The sequence below is a fragment of the Sinocyclocheilus grahami genome, unplaced genomic scaffold, assembly GCF_001515645.1.
Source record: "Sinocyclocheilus grahami isolate Dianchi unplaced genomic scaffold, SAMN03320097.WGS_v1.1 scaffold387.1, whole genome shotgun sequence".
Classification (NCBI taxonomy): domain Eukaryota; kingdom Metazoa; phylum Chordata; class Actinopteri; order Cypriniformes; family Cyprinidae; genus Sinocyclocheilus; species Sinocyclocheilus grahami.
This window is the reverse complement of record NW_015505566.1, coordinates 270,140-282,857: the sequence shown is the minus strand read 5'-3', so window position 1 is coordinate 282,857 and position 12,718 is coordinate 270,140. Positions and strand designations below refer to the sequence as shown.

The 12,718-nt window shown below is 37.1% G+C and overlaps 1 pseudogene; it reads left to right on the top strand.

Moving 5' to 3' along the window:
• LOC107550090 (septin-7-like) overlaps window positions 1–12,718 on the top strand; it is a 46,894-nt pseudogene that overhangs the window by 28,441 nt on the left and 5,735 nt on the right.

The window sequence follows — 12,718 nt, the reverse complement described above, 5'->3', positions numbered from 1 at the left end:
AGGTCAGCAGTGTGATATATGTTGGCGAGTGCTCACGGAGGTCACAGTCAGACATGAGTGGAATCTGAGATCACCTGGTCACCGCAGACAGTAAAGCGCACAGGAATCCTCCACACGGCCCGCAGCAGGTGTGAGGCAGCAGGCATTGTCACGCTCTGCTGCAGAATGACTGTTTGCATTCCACAGCCAACCACCTCCTGATGGAGCCATTTCTCCTGCATTCTTGGCCTCATTTCTACTTGTTTTTTTTTCTTTCCCTGTTTATGTGGAGTTGGTAATTTACAGAATGACAGACCTGCGGTGGCTGCATGTACGTCGTCTCGCTCATGTTTCCAAAATATCCCCATGGCCTCTCAGCTAGGGCTAATGGTTTTGAAAACAACACTTCCACTGAGAAGAAAGAAATGTAGCAGGATTTGCCAATGTATTCTCAGGTTACTTGTTTTTTTCTTGGTAGGCTACTCTGATTGTACCTGAGGGGGAGAGAGCGTGTTTAGCTGGAGGATATTATATTTGCCTAAAAATCAAACTATCGTCGTTTACTTGCCTTTATGGTGTTACAAACTCCTCCTTGGAATTCCTTCTTCTGTTCAAACAAATATATTTTGAAGAATGTTCACGTTGCCCCTTTCCATTCAATTAAAAAAAATAATAAAAAGACATTTGATTCTATGAGGATCAGATCAGCACGTTTCATACTAATAAATTGTGTTTTAATTTTTTATATAATGCAAGTCAGAGGATATTATATTTGCCTAAAAATCAAACTATCGTCGTTTACTTGCCTTTATGGTGTTACAAACTCCTCCTTGGAATTCCTTCTTCTGTTCAAACAAATATATTTTGAAGAATGTTCATGTTGCCCCTTTCCATTCAATTAAAAAAAATTATAAAAAGACATTTGATTCTATGAGGATCAGATCAGCACGTTTCATACTAATAAATTGTGTTTGAATTTTTTATATAATGCAAGTCAGTTGAGGTTTACATGTAATAATATTTTACCTGATTTTTTGTTTGTTTCTCACATAAGCTTACTTTATGATTTCAGATGACCTGAAATAGTGGTAGACTGATAAGTGTTTTTTTTGAATGAACAATTCTGATATCGTAGAGAGCACGATGACATAAAGCTGATATACAGGATATCACACCATTTAAAGCAGCACTATGTAACTTTTTCTGTGTTTAAAATTTGCAAAATGTATATAATGAGCGAGTAATTCTCGGGTGGACGCGCCAGCTTTCGTTTCGGCTTCTCTGGCTTAGGCCTTGTGGAAGAAAAGTGTTGAAAGTGTCAGGGTTATTATTGCTAAAACTAAACAATTATAAAAAAAAGAAAATAAAAAAGTTACTTAATAAATACTGCATTCACAGTTTTAAAAAGGCCAAAAACAACAAAAAAATAAGACTTCAAAGTGAAAACAAAAAATATAAAAATGAAAACTAATTCAAAATATCAATAAAAACTATAACACCATCTAAATTGAAATAGAACGCTGAAATAACGCTGGTTATTGATAATTAAAGTTAGAACTATTAAAGCAGCACTATGTACATTTTCTGTGTTCAAATTTTGCTAAATGTATATAATGAGCGAGTACATCATGAATTCATCTTCCAAACCGCGTTTTGGTCTTATTCCGAATCACTACTGTACACTTATAATAAGTACTTATATATGGACTATTGTAGCCTGGTCGGGTCGTCGCCTCTGCGGAGTAACACATACCTGCGTGAATCGCCATCGACATAAACTTAGAGAAGTAGCTCCGGTTGGAATGTTCTTCCGTGGGATGTGTGCAGTTCTGTTTATTAACCGCTAGAGCGCCAAAAGTTACATAGTGCTGCTTTAAAGGGGTCATATGATGTGATTTACATTTTTCCTTTCTCTTTGGAGTGTTACAAGCTCTTGGTGCATAAAGAAGATCTGTAAAGTTGCAAAGACTAAAGTCTCCAATCCAAAGAGATATTCTTTATAAAACCTAAAACGGCTCGTTCTAACACGCCCCCACATGTCTACGTCACTGTGTGGGAAGATTTGCATAACGCTGCCCAAATGTTCACACAAAGAAAGATGGCCGCCGCCATGTCGTGAAGGCGCTGTGTGTTTCGTTGTGAAAGCGAAACTACTTTGGTTGGCCTTCCAAAAGAGGACGATATCCGCTTCGTGGGGCGTAACATTTCCGTCACACGCTTGAGGTATTCGGCCAATCACAACGCACTGGATAGCTGGCCAATCACAGCACACCTCGCTTTTCAGACCAATGAGTTTTGTAAAAATCGATGCGTTTCAGAAAGGCGGGGCATAATGGAGAAACAATAATGTACAGTATGTGGAAAATAATGTGTTTTTTGAACCTTAAACCGCATAAACACATTCCATGACACCAAATACACCAAATAATGTTCTTTTAGCAACATCATATGACCCCTTTAATTTAAAGATAGTAAAAACACAAGCATAACAATTGCTTCAACTAAACTTATATTTCTTTTACTTTTTTTATAATAATAATAATTTGAACTTTTTTTATTTAAAAAATGGATAAATCTTGTTTTAAAAAAATTCTAAAATAAACATTTACACTTCAGATTTCAAGTTCTTGATTTTGTAATCATATTATGGCATTTGCAAAACAAAGAAATGGTTAAAACATTAATAAAAAGGAAGTAAGCACTCTTAACCAGTGTGATCAGTCTGTGCGATCTGTTAAATCACAATCATTTATCCTCATCTAAAGACAAGGCAACACAAATTTTTACATGCAGTATTCCATTAATATGGCATAGTGGATAAGCTGTCAAAATAAAAGTCCTGCTTAAAATACTTATCAGCCAATAATTACAAAAAAAAAAGTATTGGCCAATATACAGTATTGGTCAACCACTAATTTAAAGTTTAGGCCACTTTTAATGGATGTGCAATTTTGTTGTATGAAATATCTGCAAAATACCTTATTGAGTATTCTGTGGAAGAAAGACAATCATAATGAGTTTGGCACAACAAAAAAGGAGAATAAATTATGACAGATTTTCATTTTTGGTTTCTTCATTGGGAAAAGCAGTCTTAAAGGCAGGGTAGGCGATTTGGTTCAAAAACATTTTTGTGATGCTGGTTGAAAGTCTCTTCACATCCCGATAGCAATCACTAAGTTAAGTGCTCTAAATGTGTTTATATTGTCTGTGGAAGGCATAAGACCATAAAATGTTCGTCTAATCATATCCCTCGGTCCGAGGATAACGATCTGTCCTGCCTGCCTGTCAACATATGTATTTGCAAACCTCCGCGCACATTTTACACAGACATGATACGTCATCAGCACGTTCCATTGCGCTATTGCAGACCGAGCGAGATTGAAAGGCATTATTATTGTAATATAATGTGCTTTGTACTGTAATGTTTTCTCACCGGTGAATGAGACATGAGGTAATCTCACAGCACTGCATTCAATCCTCCACCAACGCCGTCTCTCATCGTGTCGCTGGTTAGCCTCTGCTCTGCCTGTGCGCGGTCATGTGTTCTGGAGGAGGCGTGGCTTTGGAGAGTGATTTGCAGGGAGGGTGGGATCTTATGCTTTAAAAGCTAGCTTGCTATTGCTATTGCTACCCTACCTTTAACATGCAACATGCTGATCAATCACCATGAATGGCCCACAAATTGACACAAGTCATCAGTTTGAATTTACACGCTCTCTAAAAACAGCCTCAATTCAGGGTGTGTAGCTCCTCTGTCCCAGCTGTTTGATAGACGTCGGTGGCCAACTTACTTTTTTGGGGGGTGTGCTTCATGAGATGAATGTCCTGCCCTGGGCTCAGTGGTGTCCGTCTGAGCTGTGGAACGCTGAGGGTTGTTTAGGAGGAAATCATAAAATGCACAACCCAAACCCAGAAACCACACAAACCACAGTCTCAGACCACAGCTGCTTTATGCTGCACATGGAAAGGTGTGGGTTTGAGCTTGTTTTAGCTGAGGTTGCACACATGTGGGCTGAATCTGTTAAGCGCAGACTGCTTGGCGGTATGTTTAAAGGCTTCGAAAATGTGATCCATTAATTTAAAGCTCCTAGTATTGATAGAAGAGTTTCACAACATGACTTGAGGGATCATTCATGTCCATAGAGCAAGTTACATGCCAAAGTTTAATACTTTTGGGTTAAATCATTGGGTTTAAAACACCAATCAATTGTTCCAAACTAATGTAGGTAAAGTGCTCAGATCAGAAGCAGATAATCTTTTCTTTCCCTTTTGTGCTGTTCTTACATGTGCACAGAAAAACCTCTGAGTGGTTGTTTTGAGCCCTGCAGGCCCTGATATTGACTTCCTAATTGAATGGAAACCTGAGCGTATGTGCTCATTGCGAGTGTTGGCCCTCATGCTGTTTGCATATCTGCTTCAAAAGGGCCCCACAGTTCTCTGAAAACAGCCCATTCATGTAGATCTAATGGGGGTTTTCTGCATTTTCTTATTTTGTGTCATATTTCAGTCAGATACTGGTGTCAGTTTAGGACTTTTGTATTAGCATAATGATTGTAGGCTAGTCTGAATTTTCTTTGTCAATTTTTAAAGAACACCTTATACCTAGTACAAAACATGTCAACCAATAAGATGTTAGCTTTCAGATCATGTGCTTAAAACGGGCATTCAAGAAAGATGTTGAACTGAACATATTGTTGGTTTTTGAGTACATAGAGACTACGTACGATTGCAGTGAAATTGTGTGATTTAACTATGATGACTATTAATTGCTGACTATATTTAATTGAAAATAGTATGGAAGTGAAATCAGTATTATGAGATGTAGTTTGCATTTGCGTTTGCAAGTGTATGAATGCAAACTTTTCCCAGAAAATAATGAAAATTTACATCAGAATTCAAGTGTGTTTTGGTCACATTTGGTGTGATTTAATGTGAACAGGCTTTAATCTTCTTTTTTTCCAAACCTTAGTGTTGATTGTAGAATTTTTTTAAATTTTGTTTTATATTATTTTGTGTTTTTTATTTTATGTTGTGTTTTGCATTTTTGTATTATTACTATTATTAATATAGGGTCAAGCAACAATATTGTGAGGACCCTTTAGGAATTAGAAATAGGTGTTTATTATTTTTATTGTTTTTTTTATTTTAGTCATAAATGAACTTATAAATCAACACTTGTAATTGTTTCTGTGTTTGGCTAGTAGTTATTTAATTATTTATTTTGTTTTGTGGTCATGTTTTTTTTCAGGTGGAGCAGTCCAAGGTGCTGATTAAAGAGGGTGGAGTTCAGCTGCTGCTCACCATCGTGGACACGCCAGGGTTCGGAGATGCTGTGGATAACAGTAACTGGTAAGTGTGATTTCTTTATTTTCTGCATGTCACGTGTAAACAGCTGGAAGTCTCCATTAGTGTTTAGTAAATGAGGGATGGCTGATTTGTTTATATTGCATTTGCATGTTGTTGACTCTGAAATGTTGGTTGTGTGTCCTGTAGCTGGCAGACCGTCATCGATCACATCGACAGCAAGTTTGAGGATTATCTCAACGCAGAGTCACGTGTCAATCGACGCCTGATGCCTGACAGCCGAGTGCACTGCTGTCTGTACTTCATCGCCCCCTCTGGTCATGGGTAGGCACTCTTTTTCAAGCATTAAATGCACTCAAACCCTCTGTATTTTTGGCTTGTATTTTTGCTGTGGAGGAGCTTTTATAGGTGAGCTCTAAAGTGATGCCAAGTACATCAGGATTTATTGCACTTTCAGCATTTCCAGTCCAAGTTGTTGTTAGATGACTTGAATTGTTGCAAGTTAAATCTCATACACATCCAACTAAATGTTCTCTGCCATGTGTCTTAATTTTGTCATGTGTGTGAATCTCTTTCTTTTTAAAGGGGCAAGTGAGAGAGAAGTTTACTTGCCCGACCGGACAAGAAGCCTGATTAAAATGTCAATAAAAAAAATAACTAGGGAAGCACTGAAACTTGGCCACCAAAAATGTTTACGCGAGAATGATTCTGATTTTATTGCATTCAGTGTAAACGGCAACTAATAATGTAGGCCTATTTATGTCGTGCCAGATGAGGCTCGCGCAGCCTGAGAGCGAGAGAGAGACTTGTGCAGAAATCAAAACAAATGAGCGCAACCGCACTCACAGAAAGTTATAGATGGATACTGCGGTAGAAAAAAAATATATTTATAATATGGGATATAGGTAAGCAACATTACTTGCCCGACCGGACAAGAAGCCTGATTAAAATGTCAATAAAAAAAATAACTAGGGAAGCACTGAAACTTGGCCACCAAAAATGTTTACGCGAGAATGATTCTGATTTTATTGCATTCAGTGTAAACGGCGACTGATAATTTAGGCCTAGTTATGTCGTGCCAGATGAGGCTCGCGCAGCCTGAGAGCGAGAGAGAGACTTGTGCAGAAATCAAAACAAATGAGCGCAACAGCACTCACAGAAATTTATAGATGGATACTGCGGTAGATAAAAAATATATTTATAATATGGGATATAGGTAAGCAACATTACACGACCAAGATGTTTCCCCGAATATCAACACGATTGCAATGTGACACTGATTTTATACAGTAGTATAAATTAACAAGTTCAATAAACAAGAAGTTAAAATTAAGTGACTTACATTTTAGATACAATATTGACTGTTTTTGCTCAAATTCGCAAACAAAAGGTCGTTCCAATCAAAGCCACAGCAGAACTGTTTTGTGTCTCCGAGCAACACACAGCAGTGTTTTGTTACTGAATGAATCCACTTTTTTGAACGAATCGAATGAGTCGATGATTCAGTGGCTCATTCATAAAGATAGTCACTTTGCCTCATTTCTGAATGAATCATTCGTTTAAATGAATCGGTTGAATGAATGACTAAATCAATCACTCATTAAAACAGTCATTTGCAACCACATTATTTATGCATTTGAAATGTTGCGTGCAAATGCATTTATGCAGCTTCGTCAAACTGTCTGTGTAAATTCATCTAATGCCACTTCAGATGCAGCTTCTGTTTCCTTATAATATGGGATATAGGTAAGCAACATTACACGACCAAGATGTTTCCCCGAATATCAACACGATTGCAATGTGACACTGATTTTATACAGTAGTATAAATTAACAAGTTCAATAAACAAGAAGTTAAAATTAAGTGACTTACATTTTAGATACAATATTGACTGTTTTTGCTCAAATTCGCAAACAAAAGGTCGTTCCAATCAAAGCCACAGCAGAACTGTTTTGTGTCTCCGAGCAACACACAGCAGTGTTTTGTTACTGAATGAATCCACTTTTTTGAACGAATCGAATGAGTCGGTGATTCAGTGGCTCATTCATAAAGATGGTCACTTTGCCTAATTTCTGAATGAATCATTCGTTTGAATGAATCGGTTGAATGAATGACTAAATCACTCACTCATTAAAACAGTCATTTGCAACCACATTATTTATGCGTTTGAAATGTTGCGTGCAAATGCATTTATGGCACCTCAGCTTCATCAAACTGTCTGTGTAAATTCATCTAATGCCACTTCAGATGCAGCTTCTGTTTCCTCAGCAGTGGAAAGATGGAGTTTGTTGATACTGATTTCATTTGAATGGTAACAACTCTACAGTTTCTTATTATTCTAATTGAATTAATTGAAACAATTTAAGAATTTGATGTGAAAGATGACACATTTAGTAAGGTTAGGGGAAAAAATTACCATTTATAAACAGTGGGAAATGACATGTGTTTTGTTACATACAGCAACTCATTTTCAGTTAATTGTTATTTCTACCTCTTTCCAGTCACAGAGCACTTTATTCTGAGAGTTGTTTAAATGAGAGAACATCTGTAACTTAGTCCAGATTGGGGGAAATTGTAATGTTAAATTTTTTTTATTTGGTAATATTTTTTGTATTGAAATAAAAGTAGAATAGAACTTTAAGAACTTTTCTTAGAAAGAAAATCGGAATCTGCAAAAATCGGTATCGGTAGGTCACACTTACAAAAAATCGGAATCGGCCGAGAAAATTGCAATCAGTGCATTTCTACCCATACTGTTTCATCTAATGCCACTTCAGATGCAGCTTCTGTTTCCTCAGCAGTGGAAAGATGGAGTTTGTTGATACTGATTTCATTTGAATGGTAACAACTCTACAGTTTCTTATTATTCTAATTGAATTAATTGAAACAATTTAAGAATTTGATGTGAAAGATGACACATTTAGTAAGGTTAGGGGAAAAAATTACCATTTATAAACAGTGGGAAATGACATGTGTTTTGTTACATACAGCAACTCATTTTCAGTTAATTGTTATTTCTACCTCTTTCCAGTCACAGAGCACTTTATTCTGAGAGTTGTTTAAATGAGAGAACATCTGTAACTTAGTCCAGATTGGGGGAAATTGTAATGTTTAATTTTTTTTATTTGGTAATATTTTTTGTATTGAAATAAAAGTAGAATAGAACTTTAAGAACTTTTCTTAGAAAGAAAATCGGAATCTGCAAAAATCGGTATCGGTAGGTCACACTTACAAAAAATCGGAATCGGCCGAGAAAATTGCAATCAGTGCATTTCTACCCATACTGTTGCATACACTTGAGGAACAAACCTCTAATGCTGTTTGATGGCTCAAACAATGAGACATGTTGGGAGAGGTGTGTGTTGTTTTGTTTTTGGTTTCTTTTAGTTTGGTTGGTTTGGTATTTTGTTTTGGTTTGTTTGGGTTGATTTATCTGGTGGTTTGTTTAGTGTTTTTTGTTTTGTTTGGTTGGTTGATTTGTTTGATGGCTTTTGAAAGTGTTTTATGTTTGGAATTGTTTTGTTTTAGTTTGGTTTGGTGTTTGTTTTTGTTTGGTTGATTTGATTTGTTTGGTGCTTTTTTTTATTTGATTTGGTTGATTTAGTTTATTTGTTTGGTTGTTTGTCTGGTGTTTTGTTAGGTGGCTTTTAAAAGTTTTATGTTTTGTATTGATTTGTGTTTTGTTTTTTTTGGTTTGGTTCGGTTTTGAAGGAGGGGCTTGGGCCTAACCTAGAGACAAGAATTTTAAAGCGACTTGCAGGTGAACTCCTTTGACTCGAGCCATTACTTAATCACATACAGTAGCAATGTGCTACAAACCACTGTAGCACACTCTGAACACTCTAGAAACCACATAGCAATGTCTTAGTAGCCACTCAGAGGCCCACAGCACATTGGCGGTACGTTTTGCCTGGGAAAGCACCGGTTATATTTTCAGAAAATGTAAATGTCACATTCATATTTAAGTGTTTTTCAGAGTATGGATGCAAACAATCACTAATCCTTCCTTTGAAATTCTCCTCTCAGTTCCTCAGGATGTCAATCTGATAAAATGTCACAGCGCACTGTCCATTTGAAACGTATAATTTAACCTTGATTTAGTCAAGACCCAATAAAAAAAAAAAAGCTTTTCACCTGCTGATGGGAATCCAGTGTGTGTGTACAGTGGCTGTGAGTGTCACAATGGCCTGAGTGGACAGGCACAAATGATTTTCCTGCCGTTTACTTATTGCTCTTCTCGCAGCACATGTGGCTTTACTACGAGTCGAGCTATAAGTTCAGCCAAGCTGTCAAACAGCAGTGTGAATGTGATCCCTCACTACTGCACTACAGAGGAAACCTGTGCGTCTGCATTTGGACTTGTTCTCAGTGTTTAGTTTGAAACATTAAACCCTCACATTCTCTCTCTCGCTCTCTCTCTGTCCATCAGACTGAAACCACTGGATATTGAGTTCATGAAACGGTTACATGAAAAAGTGAACATCATCCCACTCATCGCCAAAGCAGACACACTGACTCCAGAGGAGTGCCAACAGTTCAAGAAGCAGGTGAGAGTGATCGTGTGCTAATGCCAAACTCTGCACCTGTAGATTTTAGGACATCAGATAAGATTTAAAACATCATAATTCCGTTTTTTTAGAATAATTTTCCTCTCTCTTTATGATCCTTAGTCATAAACTGGCTGTGAAAGGAGTTGAACGTCCTTACCATGTTAGTGACTCCTAAATAGGTTGTTGGTGTCATTTAATCTAAATGCAATCCTTCACATTATTGTTCAGTATTTAACAATAATTGGGATGGAATTTAATAAATGTATACTTTCAGCAGTCTCAGAACAGTTCACTATGCGGCGCAGGTCGCAAATTAATGTGCACAGCAAAATCTAGGGGATTCCAGATACGCTTTTTTACATTCACATAATTCCAAATATTTCAAACCACTGCAAGTTATTTTACAAATGTAACAGTGTGACAGAGCATATTACAGAAATCCTGCCAATTGCAAACAGAAACACAAGAATATTTCTTCAGTTTTGCGCCAAAACTCAAAGGTTTATTAGGAACAGCTAAGAATTCTGCACAAAGTGAGACATTACTGCAAAAATATGTATTGTTGTACAACAAATTCTAATCCTCAGCAGTTTGACTGGCAACAACATGCTGTTCCAAAATAATAATAATAATAATTAATATATCTTTATATATATAATTATTATATATACATATATATATATATATATATTGGTAAAAATAAATTTTAAATAGATATATTTCCTACCTTTTACATATATACATTTTTATATGTTTTTAGGGCTGTCAAATTTATTAATCACGATTAATCACAACCAAAATAAGTTTGTTTACATAATATATGTGTGTGTATATATTTAAATGTGTATATATAAATATACACACATACATGTATATAATTAAGAAATATATAACATTTTTATTTATATAATAGAGATCATATATATACTGTGTATATATACAGTGGGTACGGAAAGTATTCAGACCCCCTTAAATCTGTATATATATATAGTTCTTAACTGTGTACATTTATGCATGTGTATTTATACATACATTTAAATATATACAGTACACACACATGTATTATGTAAACGCACACTTTTATTTTGGATGCGATTAGTCTCGATTAATCGATTTGACAGCCCTAAAATTTTTATTGATAATTTTTAGTACCGAATTAAAAATTCTTGATTTTCTGTTCTGGGATTGTCTTCTCAAAGGATACATGCAATGCTGGTTTAAATCAAAACAATATCTTTTAACACGTCATAATAATTCTTAATAGGTTTTGTGTCAGCCTTTGCACCTATGATGCCTTAAAATGCTGACTAGTTAGGCAGCTCACTAGGTTTTGGAACAGATCACGTGTGTACATAGTACATTGCTCTTTATTTCATAAAGCAAAGAAAATCTTGTTTTCCATTATATAATCCCTAAGGTAAGCTTGTTGCTGTTTCATGTGCATGAACAAACATTCAGCCTCCATTCAGTTTGATATTAACTGTCCTTCCTGATGAACAGCCATTCATAGAGACACAGGAGTTATGTCACATCTCAGCTTCATGAAAGCATTCCCAGTGTTTCAAATGATGAATGTGGGGCAGTTTAACATCTGCAAACCAGCTGAAGCAACTTGTGTGTGTGTGTGTGTGTGTGTGTGTGTGTCGGAGTGTTGGGGGGGTGTTGCAAACGGCGGCTCCAGTAAGAACTCATCATAACACTAGAGATAACACGTGGTTTTTATGCTGACTCCTTAGAGAGTAAATGCAATCCCAAACCAGTGACACGGAGAGCCCACAGAGCCTGCTGGGAGATAGCAGGTCTTTTTACTTGTCAGCGCCAATGTAATGCTTTTTTTTTCCACTCTGTCCTTTTGTTTTGCTCTTTGCCCAGATAATGAGAGAGATCCAGGAACACAAGATCAAAACCTATGAGTTCCCAGAGACTGATGACGAGGAGGAGAGCAAGCTAGTCAAGAAGATTAAGGTTTGTGTGTTCACGATAGTTAATGAATGATTCTTTTTGTACTGACACTAGGCGATATTTTCAGAATTGACTAATTGTTGGGTAGTCTGAATGACTAGATGACGTTAAGACCCCAATAGATTTGTCCTCTATTAGATAGAAGTGTTTTGGAGTTTGTTTTAGTGGTTTAAATCAGCTCACCAGCATGAACCATCCGGAAAATTTCAACCATCAATTGCCATCAGGGAAATGGGTCAAACAGAGACACACTCACTGAAACAGTACATTATCATCAATACCACACACACACACACACACACTGAGAGTCAATATCAGTCACCTGATGTTCCCAGCCCCTCTCTCTCTCTCTCTCTCTCTCTCTCTCTCTCAGGACCGTCTGCCGCTGGCTGTGGTGGGCAGTAACACCATCATCGAGGTCAATGGGAAGCGTGTACGGGGCAGGCAGTACCCCTGGGGCGTGGCAGAAGGTAAGGGGTGAAAGGTCACCTCCCCCTTCGTGTGTGTGTGTGTGTGTGTGTGTGTTTGTAGGGTAGGACAGACCCTGAGGCCATTGATCTTCTCTAGTACACAACTGATCGGAGTCTGACAGATGTGTGTAGATCTGAATATACAGTAGTTGTTCAGCTTCATTAGCGATGTGTGCTAAGGCTTTTGTTGCCGTCCCACACCGTTTGTGCTACAGACAGTCATGTACCTCTTATTGTGCAGTTTGAATATGATAAAACAGTCCCTTTGACCAGTGACAGCACAGAAAGCTTGAACCAGACGATGTCTAGCCTCCAGTGAATCATTCAGGACTGTGAACATCTGTCTCTCATGTCAGTCAGATTATATTTTAAAATGGCCAAACCAAAGCCGGAGGACAGGATATCATGTATACAGTGCCCTCCAACAGTTTAGAAACACCCTAGGAAGAAAAA